Here is a 12,607-nt window from a genome sequence, read left to right as displayed (position 1 = left end):
TACCCCACCCCCTTTTTTTTTTTTGAGACGGAGTCTTGCTGTGTTGCCAGGCTGGAGTGCAGTGGCGCAATCTCGGCTCACTGCAACCTCCACCTCCCAGGTTCAAGCGATTCCCCTGCCTCAGCCTCCCAAGTAGCTGGGACTACAGGTGCGTACCACCATGCCTGGCTAATTTTTTGTATTTTAGTAGAGACGGAGTTTTACCATGTTGGCCAGGATGGTCTGGATCTCCTGACCTCGTGATCTGCCCGCCTCAGCCTCCCAAAGTGCTGGGATTACAGGCATGAACCACTGTGCTTGGCCTACACCACGTCTCAAAAAGAAGGACTCCATCTGGAGTTGGTCACTATTCCTCTTCTGCTTTTCTATCTCAGACTTTCAGGCTACAGAAAAGAAACCTTTCTTCCAAGAATTGGAGCCTTGGCCAGCCCTCGCCCTTAGAAGACTCCATTTGTGGCAGATGGCCCTCCCGTGAGCCAGTGTGGGATTCCTCTCAAACACCCTGTGTTGGTCCATTTCGTGCTGCTATCACAGAATATCACAGACTGGGCAATTTATAATGAGCAGAAGATTTACTTCCTACAGTACTGGAGGCTAGGAAGTCCAAGATCAAGGGGCTTTGCTGCATCATCCCATGGTGGAAGGTGAAAAGGCGAAAAGAGTGGAAGAGAGAAAAGGGAGCCAAATTTGTCCTTTTGTGAGGAACCCACTCCCATGATAATGGCATTCATTTACTCTGCCCCATGGCCTGATCACCTCTCGGGCTCCACATCCCAGCACTTGCATTGGAAGTTAAGTTTCCAATACATGCTTTCTGGGAGAAACATTCAAACCACAGCACAACCCTTGTTTTAGGCCTGTGGCAGCCATCATGGCTGGCTGGACTCTCAACACCCAAGGCCCTTGGTAGGCTGCTTAGAGAAGAGTTTCCAAAGGAATGTTCTGTGGCCAGTAGCTGTCTTCCAACTCATCTGCGGCCACTTCTTTGGCTTCTAAAGCTCCTGGGAAGGGAGTTTGCTCTCATGCCAGGCTGTGTGGAATCTTTCTTCACAGAGAGGAGCAAGAGAGTGTTCAGGGGACTCAAAAGATGACATTTTCAAAAGGCTCCCTCTGCTTTTGTTAATAGTGGCAAACACTTGTGTCCTGTTCACCTTGGGCTGGGCACTGTTCTAACTGCTTAACATTCATTAACAACCACTCTGTGAGGCAGGTGCTCTATGATCATCCCATTTTACAGATGAGGAAGCTGAGGCACAGAGCTGTGAAGTACCTTGGCAAAGGTGCCCATGATGGAAGTCTGGGCTTGGCCTCTATAAATGTGCTCATGGCAAAGGCTTCAGGACTTCTCTCCTCTGTCCACTCCTTCAAGAACCTTGTGAACATCAGACACATTCACACATACACAAGGAGAAAAAGAGGCAGTTGTCTGGCCTCTCCCTGATTCTGACTCCTTCTCCAGAGGATTTAACTCATTTTTCTACAGAGGATTTAACTGGAGTGAGTGCTGATTGCAGAGATTACTGACAACTGTAAACATTTACTTGTTGAATTTGAATGAACGAACCCTCTGTCACCCCTGCAGTGGTCTCTAGGATTCTTTCGGCCTCTGGGCCTATAAACTGAGCTGCTTGGGTAGTAGATTTTCCTGGACTTAAGAGCATACTCTATCACTCAGAAGGACGAGGGGGAGCTGGTGAAGTTGACTTGGAACACCAGGGACATAAGGCTATTCTGACCAGGCCCCCAGTTTAGGAAAGGAGGTACTTTCTCAGAAGAGGCCTCCAACAGCAAAGATATGAAGTTGTAGATGGAGGGGAAGCACTCCCTTGGATCAAAGCCAACTTTGCATTAGAGGCAGGAAGAAATGCTATGGGCTTATTAATTACAGGATGCCACAGGATTGGCTTTGCCTCTGGGTGTGAGGGCAATAACCTATGCTTTAAACAAACAGCCCCATCACTCTACAGTAATTAGCAGCATAATAGGCATCTTCATAGAACTAGATTGACAGGTAGCTCACAACATGCGGCCTCAAGCTGGCCTAAAACTGGGTTCTTTCAGATGCCACGGGATCTTGGGCACAGAAGTGACACATTTTTGCTTAGGCTATTTGCTGTGAACTTGCTATGTAGTAGGCAGTGAGAGGAACACACAAGAAATGTGAGACACAAACCTTACCCGCAGTCTTACCACAGCAAATCAAGGAGGAAAAATTAAGCTTGAAAAGTTAAACAGCAGCACAAAGAAATAGCATTTATGTCTCATAGAAAGGTATGAATGCTCAGAGCCACAGGGCAGCTCTGGACAGGGACCCCCACCAGGTAGATGGAATGGTGGGGGTATGGTGGGGTCTGCATTACCTGCGGGGTTTCTGCCAGTGCATATTGCCATGTTTCTTACAAGAGAAGTAGGAAACAGAAAAAGAAAATTAAAAATCATGCTAATATTTGTCAGAGATACACATTGCTATGGTTTTGGTTATATCCTTTAAGATATTTTTTCTATGCCTATATATTTTATACATAAATGGGTTTATACTGTATGTCTGTTCTATGACTTGCTTTTTATACTCAGCAGTACGTTGTGAACATTTTTTCTTGTCAATGAAATTTTTATGGATAGCTTATATTTCACTATGAATTTACCATGATTTAACTAATCCCTTCTTATTGCCATTTTAGCTTATTAACAGTTGTGGCCATTATATGTAATTCTGACTCTGTGCACATCCTTATTATTATTATCATTATTATTTTTATGAGACGGAACTTCGCTCTTGCTGCTCAGGCTGGGGTGCAATGGTGAGATCTCGGTTCACTGCAGCCTCCACCTCCCGGGCTCAAGTGATCCTCCTGCCTCAGCCTCCAGAGTAGCCAGAGTTACAAGCATGTACCACCATGCCTGGCTAATGTTTTTGTATTTTTAGTAGAGACAGGGTGTCACCATGTTGGTCAGGCTGATCTTGAACTCCTGACCTCAGGTGATCCACCTGCCTTGGCCTCCCAAAGTGCTGGAATTATAGGTGTGAGCCACCAAACCCAGCCACATCCTTATTTTGATCCCCTTAAGTAGAAGGGGATTTACTGCCTTAGCCTCCCAAGTAGCTGGGATTACAGGCATGCACCACTACTTCGGCTAACTTTTGTATTTTTTTTAGTAGAGACGGGGTTTCACCATGTGGTCAGTCTTGTCTTAAACTCCTGAGCTCAAGTGATTCATCCTCCTCAGCCTCCCAAAGTGCTGGGATTATAGGCATGGTTTCTGTCTTTATGTCAGTTTCAGAAAGAAACTTTCTTCTCCTACAGAATTTATATTAATATATTCACACAAACTATCTCAATACTTTAGTGTTTTTTTTGTTTTGTTTTGTTTTTAAAGTGAAGTAGAGTAGATCAAGGAGTATGCACACTTTGAAGGATTTGGTACGTACTATCAAATTGCCTTCCAGGAAGGATGTATCAACTTAGGCTGTTGTCACCAATCCTATGAGAGTGCCTCCTTCACTACATCCTTCCCAACACTGGGGATTAGCATTTTTGGAAATTGTGCAAATTTGATAAACAAAAACAAATAGTATATCATTGTTGCTTTAGTTTGCTTTCCTTTTCCTTTTTTTTTTTTATTACTTGGACTCTTTTACAGGCCAACCGTCGGTAATTCTTTCTGATGAATTATCTGCTTGTGTGCTTTATCTATTTTTCTTTTCTTTTCTTTTTTCTTTTTTTTTGAGGCAGGGTGTTGCTCTGTTGCCCAGGCTGGAGTGCAGTGGCATGATCACAGTTCACTGCAGTCTCAACCTCCTGGGCTCAGGTGATCCCCCACCTCAGCTTCCCGAGTAACTGGGACTACAGGTGCCCGCCACCACACCCAGATAGTTTTTGTATTTTAAGTAGAGACAGGGTTTCGCCATATTGGTCAGGCTGGTCTCAAGTTCCTGAGCCTAAGCAGTCCGCCCACCTCGGCCTCCCAAAGTGCTGGGATTACAGGCGTGAGCCACCAAGCCCAGTCAGTTATCTGTTTTCTATTGATATATTTCTCCATTTTTCCCACTTCATTTGTGCAGTTTGTTGTTAGTATTTAGTGTGGTATATTATTTTTTCTTATACAAAGATGTATTCAGGCTATTAACTCCTTGTCTGTCATGTATTGTGTGTGTGTGTGTGTGTGTGTATGTGTGTGTGTGGTTTTTGTTTTTTTTTCATTTGGAGATGAGAGTTTCACTGTGTTGCTGAGGCTGGCCTCAAACATCTGGCCTCATGTTATGCTGCTGCCTTAGCCTACCCAGTCGCTGGGATTACAGGTGTGAGCCACCTTGCCCAATTATCATGTATTACAAATATTTTATCCTAGATTGTCACTCGTCATTTAGTCTTGTTCATGTTTAAAGCATTCATGAATCCAAAATGTCCATGTATCAAGGTAGTCTGTATAGGCTTTACAAACCATGAGGCTGGAGGTGGCCATGACTGGAAGCAGGGAGGCCAGCAGGGAGGCGGCCCCTGCCAGAGTGCAGGTGTGGCAGGATGAGGCCAAAGGTGGGGCAGGGCTAGAGAAGAGGCAAGCAGGGCCAGTTGCAGGCAGATGAGAGAGGTGACCAAGATGTGGTGACCTTGGGTGGGGGAGGGAGGAAGGAAGAGGAGGAGCCTTGAGTGACTCACAGGTGCTGACCTGGAGGAGGGCAGGGTGTGAACAGGTGGAGGATGAGCCAGGATTGGGACTACAGGAAGGGGAGTGGTGGGGGTGGGGTGCAGAAATCGTGACAATTCCCTTTGGCATTGTTGCGTGGAGGCTCCTGGCCAGATAGGTCACTGGTATTTGGATCACTAGGACTGGGCTGGTTTCTGTCTTTTTTTGGGGGGGGGTGGGGGGGACAGAGTCTCACTCTCTCTCCCAGGCTGGAGTGCAGTGGCACGATTTCAGCTCACTGAAACCTCTGCCTCCTGAGTTCAAGTGATTCTCCTGCCTTAGCCTGCTGAGTAGCCAGGATTACAGGCATGCTCCACCACACCGGCTAGTTTTCGTATTTTTGTAGTAGAGACGAGGTTTCACCATGTTGGCCAGGCTTGTGTTGAACTCCTGAGCTCAAGTGATCTGCCCTCCTTGGACTCCCAAAGTGCTGGGATTACAGTCATTGTTTCTGTCTTTATGTCAATTTCAGGGATACTTCTTCTGCTACAGAATTTATATTAATATATTCACACAAACTATCTCAATACTTTATTATTATTTTTTTAATTTAAATCTTAATGTAGCTGGGCACAGTGGTGTGCACCTACAGTCTCAGCTACCTGGGAGGCTGAGGCAGGAGGAATGCTTGAGCCTAGGAGCTGAAGGCTGTAGTGCATCGCGATTGCACCTGTGACTAGCCTCTGCACTCCAGCCTGGGCTAGGTGAAACCCTGTTTCCAAAAAATAAAATAAATACTAATCTAGATGGAATCTGTAGTATTTTTGCGAATTGTGAAAGTTAAGGAGTTAACTCACTGTCATTGACCTCCACCTGGGGCAGCCCCCAGCCCCTGGCCCAAAGACAGTCCTGTGGGCCATCAGAGTTCCTGTATTGCTGCTGCTGTTACTGCTATGGCTTCTGACCTGTGCCTGACTGCCGTCAAGCCCACCGTGTTGGGGTTTCCTGTCAGTTGTGCCCAGGGCCCTGCCTCCAGTCAGTGCCCTCTCCCAGCCTGGGTTCTTTTGAGCATTTCCTGTGGGTTAGCTCTGGGGGTCTTTTCCTAGCCTATTCTTACCTGTGTTATTGCCAGAAAGAATTCTTCACAGTTCCTGGCATTTTTATGGCCTTTCCCCAGTTTCTTTAGCGGATGCATATTTTTCTCTGTTTCAGATTTGCTAGGTTCTTTTTTTTTTTTTTTTTTTTTTTTAAGTGACTTTTTAAAGGCCTTTTCTTATTGGGGAATAACAAACATGAAGTCACAAATCCTAAGCATACATCTCAGTGAATTTTTACATAGATATTCAATATGTCCCCATGACCCTGATCAAGAGACTTCTTTTAGCATTAAGAAGCTATTGGTGGGAGGTTGGGTGGAGAGGGAAATCATAAATGTGTCCCCAAACTGCTTTTTTTTTTTTCCTAGAACTATCAGGAAATGGTGTGAGGAGGGGAGCCACATATGAATTTCGGCTTTATAAAGGGATATGGAGAGCACAGCGGTTAGAAGTCAGGCTGGTCATGAGCTGGTCCTGCCCTTCACTAGCCATGGAACTTTCTATGCCTCAGTTTCAACAACTGTAAAATGGGAGTAGAAGACAGCTCCTGCCTCATAGGGTTGTCATGAAGATTACATGAGGCAGTGCACGTAAGTGCACAAAAAAATGTCAATTGTTGTTTCTCTTGTTATTAATAACGACGAGGAAGAGGCGGCTGTAGCCGTGGTTCTTAACTAGGAGTATGTGTCAGAATCACCTGGGGCACTTTTGCAAAAATACACTCACTTGACCCGGCCAGATAACTGAGTCAGGATCTAGATTTTAAGCGCCTCCCCAGGTCATTCTGTTGCTCATCTGTGGTTCAGCGCCACCGGGCTGGAGGTGGCCATGACTGGAAGCAGGGAAGTCAGCAGGCGGCCCCTGCCAGAGAGCAGGTGTGGCAGGAGGAGGCTGCAGGTGGGGCAGAGCTGGTGAGAAGGAGAACAGGGCTGACTTGAGGCAGACGGGAGAGGTGGCCAAGACGTGACTTTGCACAGGGGAGGGAGGAAGGAGGAGAAGCCCAGGGTGACTCACAGGTGCTGACTTGGATGAGGGTGGTGGAGCATGAGCCAGGGTAGGGACTACAGGAAGAGAAGTGGTGCGGGCAGGGCACAGAGATTGTCACAGTTGCTTTTGGGCTCCTGGTGAGGATAAGTTAGTATTTAGATCTCTAGGTCTAGGTCAGTACTATGGTTCTGGGAGGGGTTGGTGTGGAGGAGATGGATAAAGTCATGGGCTTGGTCTTTGAGTAAAATATAGAGGGCAGAGGAGAGCCAAGTTCACAAGCATCCTCCTCTGCAAAGGCCTGCATCCAGTTTTTGTTGTTGTTGTTGTTTTTAAATAGACTGGGTCTTGCTCTGTCACCCAGGCTAGAGTGCAGTGGTACGATCATAGCTTACTGTAGCCTTCAACTTCTGGGCTCAAGCCGTCCTTCTGCCTTAACTTTCCAAAGTGTTGGAACTATAGGTATGAGCCCCACACCCAGCTTCTTTGTGTGTCCACTTCTTATTGTGCCTTACCTAGAAATAGAGAAGAGCTTGTTTCTCATGTAATAACCCCTGCTGAGGACTGTTGGAAAATAAACTGTCCCCTCATCTGAAGATGAATAATAACTTTGGGTCATTTTCTTTCTTCACAGGTCGCACAGTTTTCCACACTCCTTGATGGAGGTGCTTAAACCCTATCCATCAGCATTCTTGGACAGCATCTCCAGTTAGGGACAGTATCTGACCGTCTGACATCCCTGCACCCCCCATACTGTCAGCCTCAGGTGGATGGTTTCCTTAGATGGTAGCTTTCTTTGGACCCTTGATATCAACCAGTTACTATTTGGTAAGAACTTAAGTCATTCCAGTGCCTCCCTCAGAAGCATTTGCATTTAGAATTTCAGGTGTCATAGAAATAATGAAAGATGTTGCATTCCTGAGGGAATGAATAAATTATTTATTTCCTTGTTCTAGAACATCATTGCCCACTAGAATTTTCCGTGATGATAGTAATGTTCTCTGTGCTGTTCCATGTAGTAACTGCTGGCCACGTGTGGCTATTGAACATTTGAGATGTGTCCAGTGTGACTGAAGAACTGGATTTTTTCATTTTAATGAATTAAAATTGATTTTTTTTAAAGACAAGGTCTTACTCTGTCATCCACACTGGAGTGCAGCGCTGTAATCATGGCTTATTGCAGTTTTGACCTCCTGGGCTCACTTAATTCTCCCACCTCAGCCTCCCAAGTAGCTGGGACCACAGGTGTGTGCCACAACACCTAGCTAATTGTTTTGTTTTGTTTGAGAGACGGGGATCTCCCTATATTGCCCAGGCTGATCTCAAACTCCTGGGCTCAAGCGATCCTTCCTTGGCATCCTAAAGTGCTGGGATTACAGGGGTGAACCTCCACATCCCACCTTAAAATTGTAAATTAAACTGAAAAATGGAAAGCAGGCACTATGAAGTTGTATTCTCTGGGTCGGTGAGAGCTAGGGATGTTAGGCCTGATACCCCACCTGACTGCTCCACTACCAAGTGCTCCCCAAAGGGATTTGGAATAAAGGAGGAGGAGGCCTTGGTTCTTAACTAAGGATGATTCTAACCATATACAAAAGCAGGCATCAAGTAGAAGATTGCTTGGCTGTTTCCATATTGAAACCAAATGAGCTTTCTTTCTCCCCTCCAACCCTGGCCTCAGCCCTCATTCTGCCTGCATGAGGAGGCGATGTCCAGTACTGCTCCTCCCAGGCCTCTCCAGGCTTCCTTCTTCCGGCTCTTCCCACCTTGGGACCATCGTTCCTGCCCTCCCTTCTGCCCTGCGTCCCTCTCCCTGCTCCCACCACAGCAAGCCCCACCTCCTCCAAGAAGGCTTCCCAGACTCCTCTGTCCCTTCCAGGTGAGGCTAGTTCTAGGGCCCTGAACAAATTCCATTTGGCTTCCCAGCTGGGGGTGAGGTGGCAGGGATGGGTCTCAGGAAGATCAGCTGCAGGACGGATGTGCATGTAACCACTGTGTTTCTGACTTCTTTGACCACTGCTCATGGTGAGAAAGATATCTCCTGTCCCAATCAGGACACACCTCAATGTATGGATATGTAACACTGAAGCAAAAGTTTTTTGTTTTTTTTTTTGAGACAGAGTCTCACTCTGTCACCCAGGCTGGAGTACAGTGGCACAATCTCGGCTTACTGCAAGCTCTGCCTCCCGGTTCACACCATGCTCCTGCCTCGGCCTCCCAAGTAGCTGGGACTGCAGGCGCCCACCACCTCACCTGGCTAATTTTTTTTTTTTTTTTTGTATTTTTAGTAGAGACGGGGTTTCACTGTGTTAGCCAGAATGGTCTCGATCTCCTGACCTCGTGATCCGCCCACCTCGGCCTCCAAAAGTGCTGGGATTACAGGTGTGAGCCACTCTGCCCAGCTGCAAAAGTTTTGTCAAAATAATATTCACCTTGACTACATGTGATGCACTTGGATATTCTGTTTATTTTATTTATTTATTTATTTTTTGAGACAGAATCTCGCTCTGTTGCCCAGGCTGGAGCGCAGTGGCACCATCTTGGCTCAAGCAAGCTCCACCTCCCAGGTTCACACCATTCTCCCGCCTCAGCCTCCCAAGTAGCTGGGACTACAGGTGCCCGCCACCATGCCCGGCTAATTTTTTTTTGTATCTTTAATAGAGATGGGGTTTCACCATGTTAGTCAGGATGGTCTTGATCTCCTGACCTCGTGATCCGCCCGCCTCCCAAAGTGCTGGGATTATAGGCATGAGCCACCACCCCTGTCCTATTCTGTTTATTTTTTAAAGAGAAAGGCTGGTTGTGACCCACTAAATTGATTTCATGACCCAGTAGCAAGTCGCAACTCACTGAGTGAGCAACACAGAGTGAGATCCTGGCTGCATCTTCACCCCAGCTATGACAGCCAGCCCTGCCTGACTCAGAGCAGCTCCAAACACAGCCCAGGCTGCCCATTACTGTACTGCCCACATGCTGCACCCTGGGTTCCTTGAAGAGCTAGCACATGCGCTAGCTCATCCAGGTGGTCTCCCTGAGGGGCCCTGCTCTTTTCACAGACTCTCACTGCTCTGTTGGTCATGCTGTAAAATGGCCATGGCCACAGATGCTGTGTCAGGAGATTGAAATCTATAGAACACACTAGACACCAAAGAGAAGGATGCCAGGTCACGGTCAGGGACACAGGCTGCACATCTCACCTCTCTTGATCTCATTCCTCTTAATGGGACCTCTCAGGTCTAGGGGTCTCACAACACTGCTCATCTAGCAGGGCCACACATAACAAATAGAAGCAGAGCAAGCCCTGGAGCTCCTGCCTGACAGTGTCACGACAACAGAAACATCTTACCCATTAGAGGACCATGAGAAATAGATTCAAGGAGCATTCCATGTGCAAGTGAGTCTTGGCCCCATCTGCCTTTGGATTTTAGCCATGAACTGGAAGGTATTGGAAACAAGACCCTAAGAAATAGCTAAATCAAAATCCCTGCGTTTGAACCAAGTGCCTTATTTCTCTGTGGGCCTCAAGCTTCGCTGACATCTGTGGAGCACGCTGTCCTAACAGGAGTGCTGTCTGATTTTCCAGCTCTCTGCAAAAGAAACAGCCTGGAAGGGTGACTGGTGGAAGGTGGTTTTTAGAGAGAGACTTGTAGAAAACAGGAAAGTGAAGGCTGTAATTAAACAGCACATAGAAACACAATCACATTATTGTCCCATTCCATAGGGATAATGATGATCACTTCAGTGGGAAAAGGAGAGGTTTAAGGTTTAAGGTTTAGGGACTATGGGCCCCCTTTTAGGAAGATTTTTCTTTCCATAGTGGTTAAAATAGTGTTTTGGCAGTTCAAGTTTCATTTTCAGAAAATGTAATTGATGGGAACCTCAGTGACTCTGGATGAATAAGATGCTGTTGAGTGGCTCTGACTCGGGCCGGCCGTGCTTCTCACGGGACCTTGGAGACTGAGGCCACTGTGATTTCAGGTTCAGGGTGCAAGTCTTCTCCACACAGCCCTAGTTGGCTTCACAGCTGAAAATGTCTCCCTTACTGTTGGACCCCTTTGTTCACCCGCATGAGTTTGTGAATAAATCCTTTCCAGTCTGAAAGCTTGCTGATACTTGGAGATAGGTATGGAGAGAGGACTCTGAGCTGGACACTCCCTGGGGATGGCAGGCCTGGTGGGATGGCCTAAATAGCCATGGGACAGGACACAGCAACTCAGATTTGGGCTAGGGGTACAGTTTGGGGAGCAGTGGTGGAGGCGTAGGCTGGCATGGGCTTGAGGACAAATTCTGCCCTCTTCACTACATGGCCCGGGCCAGGGCAGCCCACTCGCTGAGGCAGGGCCCGGTCTCTGTGTCTTTGGTAGCCTGATTCTTCCCCGCTCCCTGGCCACGTGGTCCCCAGATCTGCTTCTGTGAATCACCCTGGGTGATTGCAGGGATGCTTCAACCGGTGAGGAGATCTCAAAGAAAAGCCAGGTATTTCTTAGATAAGGATTCTTAGATAAGGATGACTTATTCCTCACCATCTGAGAAAGTAACGGTCTAGTAGAAGGCAGGGGGGCCCGGGACTCTGTCACCTCACCAGGAGGTCTCTGTTTTGACAATAGATTACTACGTTATGCACGTGTAATGCATTGCACATCCTATTGTTGACATTTTACAAATCTAATTTAATTACAAAATGATGAAACCATTTCTCACAAAGGGGGGAGAATAACATGAAATCACAATAATAACCTAAAATAACAATATCAAAGTTCTAGGAAAAGATTTTAGACAGGCCACTCTGTGACATGTTCCCAAGGCCAGAATGAAGTAGGGCTTGATCAAAGTGGTGGTCTCAACAAGCTTCCTAAGGGAATTCTTTTTTCAGTGGGATTAGAATAATGTGAGGAGTAGAGGAAAACCTGCCAGGCATAAGCATTCCACCGAATGCATTCCACCGAAATTAGATTCTGATGATGAAATCACAAATGATTTTAACGGGGAGGAAGGGGGCAGGCAGCAGCCAAGGAGGACAGATGAGTAGGTTTTCAGTGAACCTGCTGGGGTTTCACACTGCTTGATGCCTTGGCTGTGATATACCTCGGGTATGTCAGAATGTCCAGAAGGACCAAAGTCTAGAATTAGCAGCGATTTTAAAGGAATCCTGGTCAGCACCAAAGTTGTTTGTTTGCTTCCTTGTTGGTCTGTTTGGAGCAAGAGGATGGACAAGGCAGCGACTCCCCTCGGCTAGGGGAAGACGCAGAGTAAAGAGAACAAAAAAGTGCCCAGTTCCCATTTTGTTTCCAACTGTACCTCCCTTGAGAATAGTCCTCACACTGGGAGGGAAAAAAAAGGTGGAAGAAAGATCATTAAGAGTGAAATGAAGCCCCTAACAGTAGAGAAAATGTAAAATAAAGCTCCCTCAACTCTATCCTAGAAAACAACCCACTTGTCACATTCCCCATAGGTGGTCACATTCCCTGCAGGTGGTCACGTTCCCCACAGGTGGTCATCCAGGTTGGCCAGAGCCCCCAAAGCAGCACTTCTGGGGAGAGGTGGCATGACCAGAGACAAATCCATTTATTAGTCCTAGATTTCAAGACAGAGAAGAGAAACTTGCTCAGCAATGTGTTTTTTTTTTTTTTTTTTTAATCCCCGCAGTGGCTCACACCTGTAATCCCAGCACTTTGAGAGGCCAGGGTGGGCAGATTGCCTGAAGTCGGGAGTTCAAGACCAGCCTGGCCAACATATTGAAACCCCCTCTCTACTAAAGATGCAAAATTAGCCAGGCCTGGTGGCACATGCCTGTAATCCCAGCTACTCAGAAGACTAAGGCAGGAGAATTGCTTGAACCTGGGAGGCAGAGATTGCGGTGAGCCGAGATTGCGCCATTGCACTCCAGCCTGGGCAACAAG

At 46.9% G+C, this 12,607-nt stretch overlaps 1 long non-coding RNA gene across 2 annotated transcripts in view; it reads left to right on the top strand.

The window, feature by feature from the left end:
• LOC111550557 overlaps positions 1-12,395 on the top strand; it is a 113,628-nt gene extending 101,233 nt beyond the window's left edge. Inside the window, exons 5-7 of one of the 2 annotated variants that reach the window (XR_002734099.1) lie at positions 6,092-6,313; positions 7,342-7,535; positions 12,354-12,395. This is a non-coding gene — a long non-coding RNA (uncharacterized LOC111550557). Of the gene's footprint in view, positions 1-6,091; positions 6,314-7,341; positions 7,837-12,353 lie in introns of those variants that run through there. The other variant, XR_002734098.3, reaches the window with a different exon arrangement.
• The last annotated feature ends 212 nt before the right edge of the window (positions 12,396-12,607 follow it).

The sequence above is a fragment of the Piliocolobus tephrosceles genome, chromosome 15 (genome assembly GCF_002776525.5).
Source record: "Piliocolobus tephrosceles isolate RC106 chromosome 15, ASM277652v3, whole genome shotgun sequence".
Lineage (NCBI taxonomy): Eukaryota > Metazoa > Chordata > Mammalia > Primates > Cercopithecidae > Piliocolobus > Piliocolobus tephrosceles.
Note: the sequence above shows the minus strand (reverse complement) of the source record. Positions and strands in the feature narration are given on the sequence as shown.